Consider the following 12,586-nt stretch of genomic DNA (forward strand, 5'->3'; position numbering starts at 1 on the left):
ATGCCACAAGTGGCCCCTCCCCAAGCAGTGCTGGCCAAGGACACAATCCAGCTCCTGGAGAGGACTTCAGCGCTGCTCCCAGCCCTTGGCGCTTTCCAGCTCCACTGTGATGTACTTGATTTTACCAGCTCTGGCTAGTCCTAAATGTTCTTCCTGGCTCCTGGGTGTAGTCCAAGAGGTTAATACTAAACCTTAAATAGTTTGGCACTGGAATCATCAAGTTTGGCAGCCAAACCACCTCTTGGGTGCTGGGCTTTGGAGCTCCAACACGATGTTGATCTGCCCGGGCTTGGCAGAACCACAGCACAATGCCCGTGAGTTCAGCGTACCAAACCTCCTGCTACTTACAGGACTAGTGAGGAGCACCAGAAAGCTAGATAACAAGCTATTCTTAATGCCCTTTTAAGGATCCAACATGATTTTTTAAATTTGTATTAATGTTTGGGTGTAAGTTGAAACTACTCTATAAATATACTTGAATCTTTATCAAGATGGTCAAAGGCTACTAAAAACATTTCCATCCAAGTACTGTTTTCTTACACAGTTTGTTGCAAAGCTTTCAGAAACAAAAGGGAATCATTTTGTATGATGAAATATGCAATTACAGAATGAATGCTCTACATTCTTTTCTCTGAATGTTTTACTGTTTTCTAGCTTGTGTTTAAGCTATTTGCTCACTCTACTAGAATATAAAAACAATTCATGTTAAAAATAGTGCAATAATTAATTATATCATGAAAAGCTTAGACAAGTTCTCTCACTTCCTTTCCCCATACAACAAGAAAAAAAAAACCAATATTTTTCATTAGCAATAGCATACAAACTTGTAGTTAAAACTCTAACATGTCTGCAATGCAGTAAAAAAAGGATATAACTATTCATTGAATACAAAAGCACAAGAGTTTTTGTATAATACTTGCTTTCAATGTTTTTACTTCTCTCTATGTCTGCTTCAGGTTGAAAACAAATATAAAAATTCATAAGGACTCAAAAGTTATGATGGGAGAAAAAAATTGTGACATGATCAGAACCATTATTACAGCAAAGAAAAACCTTAGAAAAACTGGCCTGGTAACAAAAATCAGAAATTGGAATTCTGTCATTTCTTCATATCTATTTAACTTTCAACTTAATAAAGATTTACACATTGATACTATAGGACCAAAATGAAATCCCACCAAAAATTTGTTATTGAACAACAGAACTGTTCCTTTCACATCTCCAATTAAATCAGTGGTATGAGATATTTGTATATCCCACACAAATAGAATTAAGAATGCAAAATGCACAACTACAGCTTTTGGTGTAGTAGAACTGATCCCATCCCCAGCCACTGAGAGATCTTTCATGGGTAAAGTTTGCAGTCATTCTAAATTTTAATAATTACATGTCAAGGTACTTCCAAGCATCAGTGGTTGTTCTGAGAGAAAATTCAGTGCCCACTAAGATCTTCACTTAAATTTATAAACTTAAATTATGGGATGGCAGTGATCTAGAAGAGATGAGACAGACTGCTTTTCAGGTTAACCTTACTAGAACAGCAATTTAGAATCTGCTTTTCTTTGCAGTGCAGTAATATTAAACGTGTCAGTCCTCATTTACAAAATATTTTCAGAATATATCAACATGTTAAGACATGCATTAACTGTCTCCAAGCCCAGGCTAAATCAGGCACTGGAGGGGAGGGAAGCACCTAAAGGCCATTACTTTAGACTGCCTCCCTCTTCCCACTTATTTTCCTGATATGTTAACACAGTCCCTAATCACATGTCAATCTAAAATACCTACGTAATCCCACAGGGCAAGAAAACCTTTTCCCTTGAACAAATGCTCATTCCAATGCATGGAAACTTCCTAGGAGAAAATGAAAGGGAGACGGAAGATGCTAATATAGAAGCTACTACTTCTTCCATTTGTGCTTTTGGGAAGAACAGGCTTGCAACTGATTTGCAAAAACATCACTTCTTGTTGCCATATTTTCCCAATTTTAAATGCTATTCCTCAATGCCTCTTTTGCTGTCAAATAGCACAAATAAGCAAATATTGGACAATCACCCAGTTACACTGTGAGAACTGCACCTCTCAATGAAAAGCATTATTGTCCTTTTTATTTCAGATTGTCCTTCCAAAGCAGGATGTGACTCGGGGCACAGAATCACCCCCCTTGCTGAGCACATGTACTGGACATGGCACTGGCTGTTATTCCTACAGATCCCATCTCCAGCCCATCCAGCACTGCCTCCTTTCCCCAGGCACCCCATGGGCAGCCCTGGGGAAGGAGGGAGGCTGCACAGCCAGCTCTGAAATGCTGCACTGTGCAAATGTAGGTCAGCAGGGACAGGACGTGGGCTCTGCTTTGTACCAAGAGTGAAGGCAAAGGCTTTCCAGGACAGGAGGCTGGGGGAGGGCTCTGGAAAACAACTTCTTGCAGCAAGTCATTCAAAAAGGAGCCTGAATGTCAGAAAACAGAAGAGTGAAGCTAAAAATGCACAGCTGATCAACGTCACACAGGTTGGAAACACAGGGCGGGCTCAGTGGCAGGGAAAAGCATTACAAAAGTGAGGCCAAATGAGAAAGCAGGATATGGAATTCTAGTCATAAGTGTTCACACTTCTGCACTTAGAGAAGATTTACATATGAGGTAAATCCATTCTTCTAACAGATTTTTTAATTTGTGACTGCAGTGCATATGTTTTTTTGAAGCCTGAAACAAATTCCAAATCACGACACAATGGCATGAACAGCAGATCAGTAACTCCACAGAAAGTACTTTACACATAGTACACAAGCAAACCAAGAGCAAAGCAAATTGGATCACTTGTGCCTAGGATTTGTATTTCATCTTGACACAAAGAGTTAAATTCAGCCTTTATTTGTTCCAGCTCAAAAGAAACAGAGCCTGGTACAATATGGTACCTTCCTTTCACAGTTAAAAGGCTGCAAAGGAATTTAACTGAATATGGGATATGGATGAACATTACCACGTTGCTTTTCTGATATTACCATGGCAACAGTTACAAGAGCTCTCTTAAGCATTTAAATCTGACAGTTTTCCTGATAACACTAACTGAATGATAGTAATGATGCATTTTGGTTCATGAGCTAACTGCTCTATAACCACAGGGTACAAATTTTTACCTTCACTTTCTCAAGACTGTGCTTTTGGTCAAAATGTTCGACCAAGAGTAACCTTGAATTACCACTCAAAAAAAGAAAAAGAAAGTCCCTCCAGATCAGGGAGTACTCAAGTACTCATGGCTTAAAGCTTTATGTACTCTCAAAGGTTTCCATGAGAATGCTTAAGTTGTGCAATGTCCAGGGTGGAGGAATCAAGATTGCTAAAATCTTTGATGGGATTTTTCTCAAAGGACTTTCATTAGCCTGGGAAGGCTGGAGGAAAAAAATCCACTTTCTGAAGGGTGGAGGGAATTGTTGCTGACCTTCAAGATGTCTTTGCTCAAGAAAAGAGAGGAGGAAGAAACTGGTGTTTTTATACAATCTTTATCAGTTTGTAACCACTACACGCTTTTTAAAATAACAAAACACTGCAAGCTGTTCTACCTCCGTGGAGGCCAAAGTGCACTGAGGAATACACAGTGAGCTCTGAGGACAAGGGCATCACAGCAACGCCTCCACCTCCTATTAGCCCATTTAGCTTTAGCTAATAATAAGTGGCATTTCAACTATTTAATAGGAATATTCTGTGAACCACTCGCTCTGATCCCCCAGATGCTCAGTGTGGGCATAATGGAGAAGTCTCTTTTTCCTTACCTCATTAAAAAGTGAAGTGTGTGAAACATGTTTGTCATCCTAACATTTTAAGGATATCAGCTTTGATAATGTCTTGCAATATATTCATCTAAAAAAGATTAAGATTCTGAAAACAGTGTGAAATCTTTAAAAATTTCCCAAGATGACAAAAATTCAAATTTCAGAAGAAAAAGTCATGCTTGCAAGGATCTAAGACAGAAATCTTTTCAACACAAAAAAGTCCTCAGAAGGTAAAGTATTCCCAGTTCTTTTGCTGTTAACACTTTTTAAAGTTGTATATTAAATTAAAAATTAAAAACATCCATGCCATCCTAAAACCACCAAATCCCTCCACACTCTTCAAAAACCACAACCCCACCACATCTTTTCTTCTGGAAAGGCCAAGTGTTTCCACATCTCAGTCAGCCTCAAAGTTTATAATGAGAAAAACCAACTGCCACAAGAAATCCTTTGTTAATAAAACACCAGACGAAAACTAAAGCCTGCCTCACTGCCTTTCCTAAATATTTAACATACTCTTCATTTAAACAAACTGAGGCCTAAGAACTATTTTGAGAATAAGAATAACCTACAATCTTGCAAGTTTCATTCAGGATTTGTGTCACTGTCATCACTTTCAAAAGAAGCATCAATTTACGTCACATTTTAAACCTGTCTTGCCTTAATATACAGGTTGATACAAGACGACAAAACAAAAACAAAAACCATTGGAAAGTACCATCTGTGACTCAGACAAAAATTTAGTGCTGCTACTTAATGCAAATGCCAGTCCTTTTACAGGCATTCTTCTAAAGTCCACCTAGACATCGATTTTTGCTGCCATAAAAATTCAACTCAATTATCCAGCCTTCTGAATGAAGAGAAGCAATTTCCCATTGTACCATCTTTAACTAATCTAAAATATTGTGTTTTATCGACTGGTTTTTAGTGCAGAAAAGGATAACATTTTTATGCCCCAAAAATGTAAAGAAATGAGACAATTCAGAGGTGCTCTTAATGTTACTCAAGACTCTAAAATAAAGGTAAATAACTCACACATACCTGAGGGAACAACTAACACCTCTATTGCTCAAAAAGCAAATTACAAAGCTTATGCTGTACCCACAGTGAGGTATACCAAAGAGAAAAAGCAAAAAACAACCAAAATCTAGCAACCCCCCAGAAGTCGCTTTATTTATATATAGATATATCTTCAACAGTATTTTCCATAATACCTCTATTTATGGCATGACAAAATTCTGTCTTACAAATCTTATTTTTAAAACCTGAGACAGCAGTTTTCTTTTACTATTTGGTCAAATTTCTTATGATTTAACTATTTTCCAAGTTATCCACTTTAATTGAAAAACCTGATCTTTTCCCTGAATTCTCAAAATGGTAAAAAAAAAGGGCAAGAATGATAATCATAATTATTTTACTTTACAAAATTAGAATTTATTCAGAGTTAAAAGCCATAGTCACTTCCTACTAGCCAGCTGTGAAATACCCCTCTTTAAAAAAACAGGCAAGTCTGTTTGCTACATCCATCAAAGTTATGGTTTTTCCCTAACCAAAATTCAGTTGAGAAATGGATGCTGCAAACAACTTCAGATCTCCAGCTTTCATTAATGTTAATAAAGGAATGACAGCCCTGTGACAATAATTGGGAGGCACTAAACCTGAATGAAATATAATGCTGTCCTAGTCATTAAGAAGTGCACTGCCTGGATCCCTGAAACATTTTAATTTTTTTCCCCCTTCCACCATTTCCATATTTTCTACTAGTAGAAGTTAAGCAGTTTGAATGATTTATTGTCCAAATTTCATGCTAGCAGAGCAGAATGGAAAAACTAGAATAAACTACACAATGTCATTTCTTCCCATCCTCCTATTCATTAAAAAAAAATTTACAGCCATGAGCACACTTTTGTTAAGTAGCATTTTCTGCACGCATTCCATAAATTAAGAGTTTTATGAAACACTACTTTGGTTTTGCCTGTAAGACTCCTTATGACAACTAGTCAAGTACTAATGTTCTACCTCTTCCAATTCTATAAGGAAAAAAAAAATCTATGGATCTTGTATTAATTTTTTTTTTAATTGTAAAATATTTTACATGGAATGGAGTAGGTTCTTCCCCCATTTCTTATCACAATATTCTCCTGGACTTACAAGTATTAGCACCTGAAGCATTAACATAGTCCTCGAATTCATCAGACCCAGATTTACTCACACAACAGATAAATCATAGGATGTTCATGACAAAACAGATACTCAGGAGCCTTAAGTGTTGTTTCTTTTTTCTTACAACAATGGAATTGCAGCAAGCAGTCCATGCTGACATACCCTGGCTAGGACACAGCAAAGTTCCTCTGCTCCAGCTCTGAGTGCAGCCATTTCAGCACACACAACTATAATCCATTTTAAATGTAACATAAATTGCAGTTGGCCAAGGCTCACACTGTGAAAGGAGGGACACTTCTTCCACAGCTTGTCTGGGCAACTTGTTCCAGTGCCCCACCACCCTCACAGGAAAGAATTCCTTCCTGACATTGAATTTAAATCTAAATCTCCCCTATTTAAATGCTTCTCCCTTGTCCTATCACCATGTGTCCTTGTCAAAAGCCATTCTCCCTATTTTCTACAAACCCTCTTTGAGGAAGGCTGCAGTGGGCTGTCCCCAGAGCCTTGTGTCTCCTCTGCAGGAACAGCCCCAGCTCTCAGCTGTCCTTGGAGCAGAGGAGCTCCAGCCCCCCAGCACCTTCACAGCCTCCTCTGGACCTGCTCCAGCAGTCCCCTCGTGCCTGTCCCGTGCAGGGCATCCCGAGCTGGAGGCAGCACTGCAGCTGGGCTCTCACCAGGGAACAATCCCCCCCTGACCTCTGGCCACCCTGCTTTTGACACAGCCCAGGATTCACTTCACCTTCTGGCTGTGAGCGCACACTGTTGGCTCATGTCCAGCTTTTCACCCACCAGAAGCCCCAAATCCTTCCATGCAGTCCTTCTCCCAGCCTGTGACTGCCCCAACCCAGCTGCAGCCCCTTGTGCATTTGCTGAACCTTCACACTCTTCATCAGCTTCAGTTCAGTAACCCAAGGTGCTGGACAATTTCCTTTTTTTTTTTTTTTTTTTTTTTTTTGACACTTTAAGACTTGGGCAAAAATAGCTTTACATATTTGTTGAACATATTTCACACTGGCTTTGTCAGTTACTTGAAATGAAAAATGATGACAATGAGATGTGTTGCCATAGAAAAAAAAAAAAGCTACCTCCCACCACAGCCAATTAAACATTTGGCATTTCATTTGTTTCGGTGGCCCATACAGATAAGAATGTGTTTGCCCCTGGATTTTAGGAAGTAAAAAAAAAAAAAATTCCAAATGTCAATAAAGCTTTCTTTTCTTATTGTCCTATTTCTCTTTTACAACTACCTCTTCACAGCTATAAGTTTTCTTAAGTTATCAGAGATATGGTGTAACCCACTAGAAGCAAGTCTTTCAAGATGCAATATGAAAAACGAATCATTTTCTATATAAACCCCATAACAATCTCCCTCCTCACCCAAACACCTCAAAAACACATTAAACATTCACTCTCAGAGAAATTTCTAAATCGTCCTTCTAAATAAGTGAACACTAATTCCCTAAAAACCAATGACTCCTAGAGACAATGACACAAACCTGTCTCTTTCTAATAAATACCCCACTACAGTTTCTGAATTTTCCATAGAACATTTTCAAAGCTTACTAATAAGATTTTGTCCTTTAGAGAATTGATCATATCTTGCAGACCAGCTCTTTACTTAACAGTGGCAACAGATGATATTAGACCAAAGCAAAATTACTTGTTTCAAAAAAAAACTAAATATAAATAAATGTTGATTAGGACCCATTACTACCAAAACTCCCTCCCTAAGCAGTTTGTAAAATTTAACCAACAAGTCACAGAAATATTACCCAAGTATCCCCATTTACTGAGAAATATAAGAGCAGAAGACAGAAATTCACCTACACAGATTCAGCTATAGGGATGTTGTAATCTAGGACTGTACCATCCTCCACACAAGCAGAAATTACCACAACATTTATTCTGCTGCTGCTAACTGCATTAAATGAAAAATATTTTTAAACCCATAGCAATCCTTTAGAATAATGGACAGTAATTACAAACTTTGTAAGTTGTGACACTTGAGTAAGTATTGCACAGTACATATCTTTCTATTAAACAGAGAGATAAAAGATGCAAAACCCACAGACTCATACTTCAGGGGAAATACGCAGGCAGGACAAGCACTTAAAAGAGAAAATATTCTGCCCTAAAGAGCTTATGTAAGTAAATAAGTGGACAAATTTTAAGTGGTAGGCTTCAATTCATCAGTTTAAGTACTGGAAATGAGTGTTTTTTCTTGTGTAATGGCAATTGAAGTAAAGTGTGAAAGCACTGACTATGCCCAAAAATAAATAGTCTATTAAGCATCCACAGCAATTTAATTTCCTATTCCTTTCTCAACTTAAACACCCCAAACATAAAACTGAAAGCAAAACAAATTACCCTTGTGCTTGCCAACCAAAATAAAACCAAAAGTTAAAAATACCTTTACAATTTTTAATTCTCTCTATATATACACACAGAACATGTGCATTATGAAAAACTTAAAAGGTACTGAATTGACTTCTGGATGTCCATGAGATCTAGAGGATCCTGAACTGTGCATTGTGGAGAACTTGCAGGCTCTGCAGGTCAGTTAATAAATACTATCATGGCTCTGTATAATCCAGCCATTAGTGCCTGCAGTGAAGAGCAGCAATTGAATTTTATTTGTGGCCCTGGCGCAGATCAAATCTGTAATCCCATGTAAGCTACAGACAGCACTAAGAAATGGGACCCCAGCACGCAGAGGAGCAGCAATCATGTGTGACAGTCTGGGGAAGCTGCTCCCAAACTCAATGGGCAATCAAGGCTCTGAAGGTTTATCAAGATGCAAGGAAAGGTGAGAAGTCAAAACATATTAATTTAAATGCACTGAATTCCCATGTGAGTTTTCCAATGCAGAAGTAAATTGGCCTTCACTCACTGTAGAGCAAGGAAATTAAACTACATACAGCTCACTAAATTAATTTTATTCCTAAAGACATCACCAGCCAATGGCAATTTAATGCATTTTAACTTATGAATGTTGATGTTGAACACTTTGGTAATTTGCTTTAATTTGCTTGAGTGCCTTGATCTAGATATACCCTTAAGGAATACTTGTATATTGCCATTTTAGATTGCATCATCCATTGTATTAAGGAGAAAAGGTTATTTGTGAATGGCAGAACTATGAAGTAGTTGCTTTAACAGGAAAACACAGACCATTATTGAAGACTCTTAACTTCCTAAAGACTCCCAGCCATGCTCAGGTGGCAAAGCTCCACCCTGAAACTCCTGATGTGTTTCATTACAAATTAAATATGCATTAAGATTTTAACCCATTAAAACAAATCCTGCTTTGGGGAGCTCAGGAGCTACAACAGAAATCTGGGAGGAAGTTCCACAAGGTCCCTGAAGGGACTGACTGACAGACACCAAGACTACCAGGAAGAACCACAGGCATGTTCCAGACACAGGGAGGGCTTTTTTCACCCCAAAGCTTTACACAGCCTTTTTTTTTTTAATTATTATTTTGTGTGAGCACAAAGGAACCTCCAGAAATCTATTTATTTGTCACAAAATCCCTTAAAAAGCCTGGAATCCAGGAGGATTCAAAGATGAGAAAGGAAGTAACTTGTCATTTTAAATTAATTAATAGCTCCCAGGTCAGCACCAGGCTGGAGGCTACCACAGAGAGATGAGACTCCAGGGGTTAAGAATCAGTTAATTCAGGAAGAGAATTCCGTGCATTCTGCTAGAAAGCACAGAGGGTCCACCATGAGTCTCTCCTACAGAAGTTTGGCCATAAGGAGTAACCCAGACTGCATCCAGGGCTTTATCAACAGAAAAAAAAAAAAAAAAAAACACTAGAATATTAAGCAAAATAATTGAAAACCAACTAAACTAAAATGAACCAAGATATAAATAATGCAGGAAAATTCTGAGTTTAAAACATTTAAAAGTGAAAAACAAAGAAGTAAAAAGCAAATAAAATTCACAGTAACACCTAAATTTATCCTGAAGCCTAACAGATTGAGTAAATGAACTACTGATACATAAACACAGAATAAATCTTTATTTTTCCATCAAGATAATGTCAAAGAGCACATGAAATGTATTATAGAAAGGTATAAATGCCTTTCTGCAATTTAACTAGAAGCAAAACATTCCCTCCCACCACCATTTTCTTCAGCCTTGCCAAAGAAGCTCATACTACTTCCTTCCCCCCCGAGAAAATAAAACATCTGCCCACCCCATCAGCTTTTAATCTTCTTATGGACAGAATTAATTTAGCTTCCTTCTGGGAATGTGATGGGAGAGAAAACTGGCCAAGCCTATTTGTGCCAAAGTCAGTCTTCTGTTTAAAGGAGAAAAAAGAAAAAGAAAGAGGAGGAGGGGGAAAAAACACCATAGGCTGTGAACACTCTTTAGTTATGCCACATTTATTAAGTATCAATACATTCTATGCATTTTACCATAGTTTAAATATGACTTCACTAAAGAAACGCCACTTTACTGAACATATGGCAGAAACTCCCTGAAGCATGCCAAAGATTAAATGTCAGGTTAATCAATCACTTCCATTCCACTTAGAAGAGGCATCAGAGAAAGTTACATTATTTCCTTAAAGGTATGATTTTTATTCATAACTGAAAACTTTCACAAATATTAGTATACTAATATTCGTAACACTATCCTAGTGTTTAACTTTAATCCATTCTGGATCTTAACCTGGAGGATGTTGAGTATTTATTACCTTTTATATTCTATTTCTCTCACCTCCATATAGAGGAGTAATAAAATAATAGTTGAAAATATTTTCTGTGCACTGCAAATTTCCATCTATAAAATGTTCCCTGCATACGGATTACTGTTGTGGTACTCATTCTTCAAAATTATCTAATACCCACATTCATATTTGAAAGGATTACAATTCAGAGTGTTTGGCATTACAAGCCACGTGCAGGCAGCTTTCCAGAGAAGAAAATAAAAGGACATTAAGAGTCTTGCTGAGCCCTGCCAGGGGAAGGAATATAAGAGACATATTGAATCAGTGGTTTTGTTGTGCAGTACTATACCACACATATGCAAGCTACCCATATTAAGTATTTAGCTCACCTTAGGCGAGCAAACTGCCTGATTAGGCACTTTCATTATTCTGAATGGGAACTGTAACAAACCAGTAAAGAGTTTTCCAAAGATTTCAGCTATGAACAAGGAAGTTGATTTACTCATTAAAACTTCACCTTTGAAACTGGAGCCAGCTGTAAACCAACCCTTTAAACTCAGATGTAACATTCAGGCATTTCAGAGTCCCTTTAGATTTTAATTTCTAATACAGCATTAAAATCCATTTAGGATTTTAATATGTATTTTACTACTTTAATCTGCATTTCACCTGCTGTTCATGTCCAGATATTTGTGGAAGCTTTTTCTTGACATTATTTTCCAGACATAATTATACATGTGAAAGCTACAATAAAAATCATTATTTGCTACAGCACACATCATCACCCTAAAACAGAATGGCTTTCATAAACCCAGATGAGGTAGCTGCATATGTTCTGTATATTATAATATAGTCTATGTATTATTAGCTACAAAATATTTGTCTTAAGACATTATTAAGCCCTCTCCATCCACAGGTCTTTTGTTAGCTAGCAACCATGATAAAACACAACTAATCAGGCAGGTTATCTGCTTTACTGATGACTGTATTCCATTTTTATTTCAGTTCTATGTAAATCTGTTTGCCTGATTTACATCAAAGGTAACTGAGAAGTAGGGCTGATGGATAGTGCTGCATAATGCACCCTCAAGTCTCCTATGCTAAAGCAAAAGCAGAGTTGTTTTTTTCCCCACCTCAACAAACAGAGCTCTTCTCAGTCTGCTTCAGTAACACTCCCTCCCTTCTCCCACAGTATGGTTCCAAACTACTTCCCAATTTCAATAAAACCTGGAGAAAAGTTATTGCCTTTGTCAACTTTTATGAAAATTGCTGGCCAGGGAAATCAAGCCTTCGAATTACTGCTCCCACAGAGAGGAAGGCAGGCAGTGCTTACTATGTCTCTCCTCAAAACAGCAGCACCAAGCCACCCAAAATCACCCATCTGTAACTCAGGAGCTGCACTTCCCTCCAGGCCAAGGGAGGGCACGAGGAGACACCCACCTCACTTGAAGGAACCTAGAATTTTTTAACCATATTCTAAATTTAAAGTACTATGCATGTACAGCCAGTAGACTGACAGTTAACTGCAAGCGAACTTATCACATCACTACATCACTTTGCTTAGTCACACAAAGTTTTCCTTCACACTTGAACTGAATTTTAAATGCATATCTTTTGCTCATGCACAAAACTGACTCATATATCTTCATGGAGAAACAGAAAGGAAGATATTTAAATTCCAAAAATACAGCCTAAGTTTCTTATAGCAGCAAACCAGCTGAATAGTTGGACTTCCTAAACCCTAATGTGCCAAATGCAATGCAAATGTAAAATGAAATAAAAACATGCTTTGTTAATATTCATGTTGTATAAAGTCTAACAAACAGTTTTATAGGTGTGAAAAACAAGTTACAGGGATTGGATTTCACAGAATATTATCTGAATTGATATTTTAATGTTGCTAATAGTAAGATAATAATTTATGTTATAAAGTGGTTAATGTTGTTACAATAGCCTAGTTGTGAAATTGGTTTT

General features: G+C 37.5%; 1 protein-coding gene across 1 annotated transcript in view; it reads right to left on the reverse strand.

Moving 5' to 3' along the window:
* CDC73 (cell division cycle 73) overlaps positions 1 to 12,586 on the reverse strand; it is a 101,938-nt gene that overhangs the window by 49,401 nt on the left and 39,951 nt on the right. The window lies entirely within an intron of this gene.

This window comes from Taeniopygia guttata, chromosome 8, assembly GCF_048771995.1.
Source record: "Taeniopygia guttata chromosome 8, bTaeGut7.mat, whole genome shotgun sequence".
In the NCBI taxonomy this organism is placed as follows: Eukaryota; Metazoa; Chordata; class Aves; order Passeriformes; family Estrildidae; genus Taeniopygia; species Taeniopygia guttata.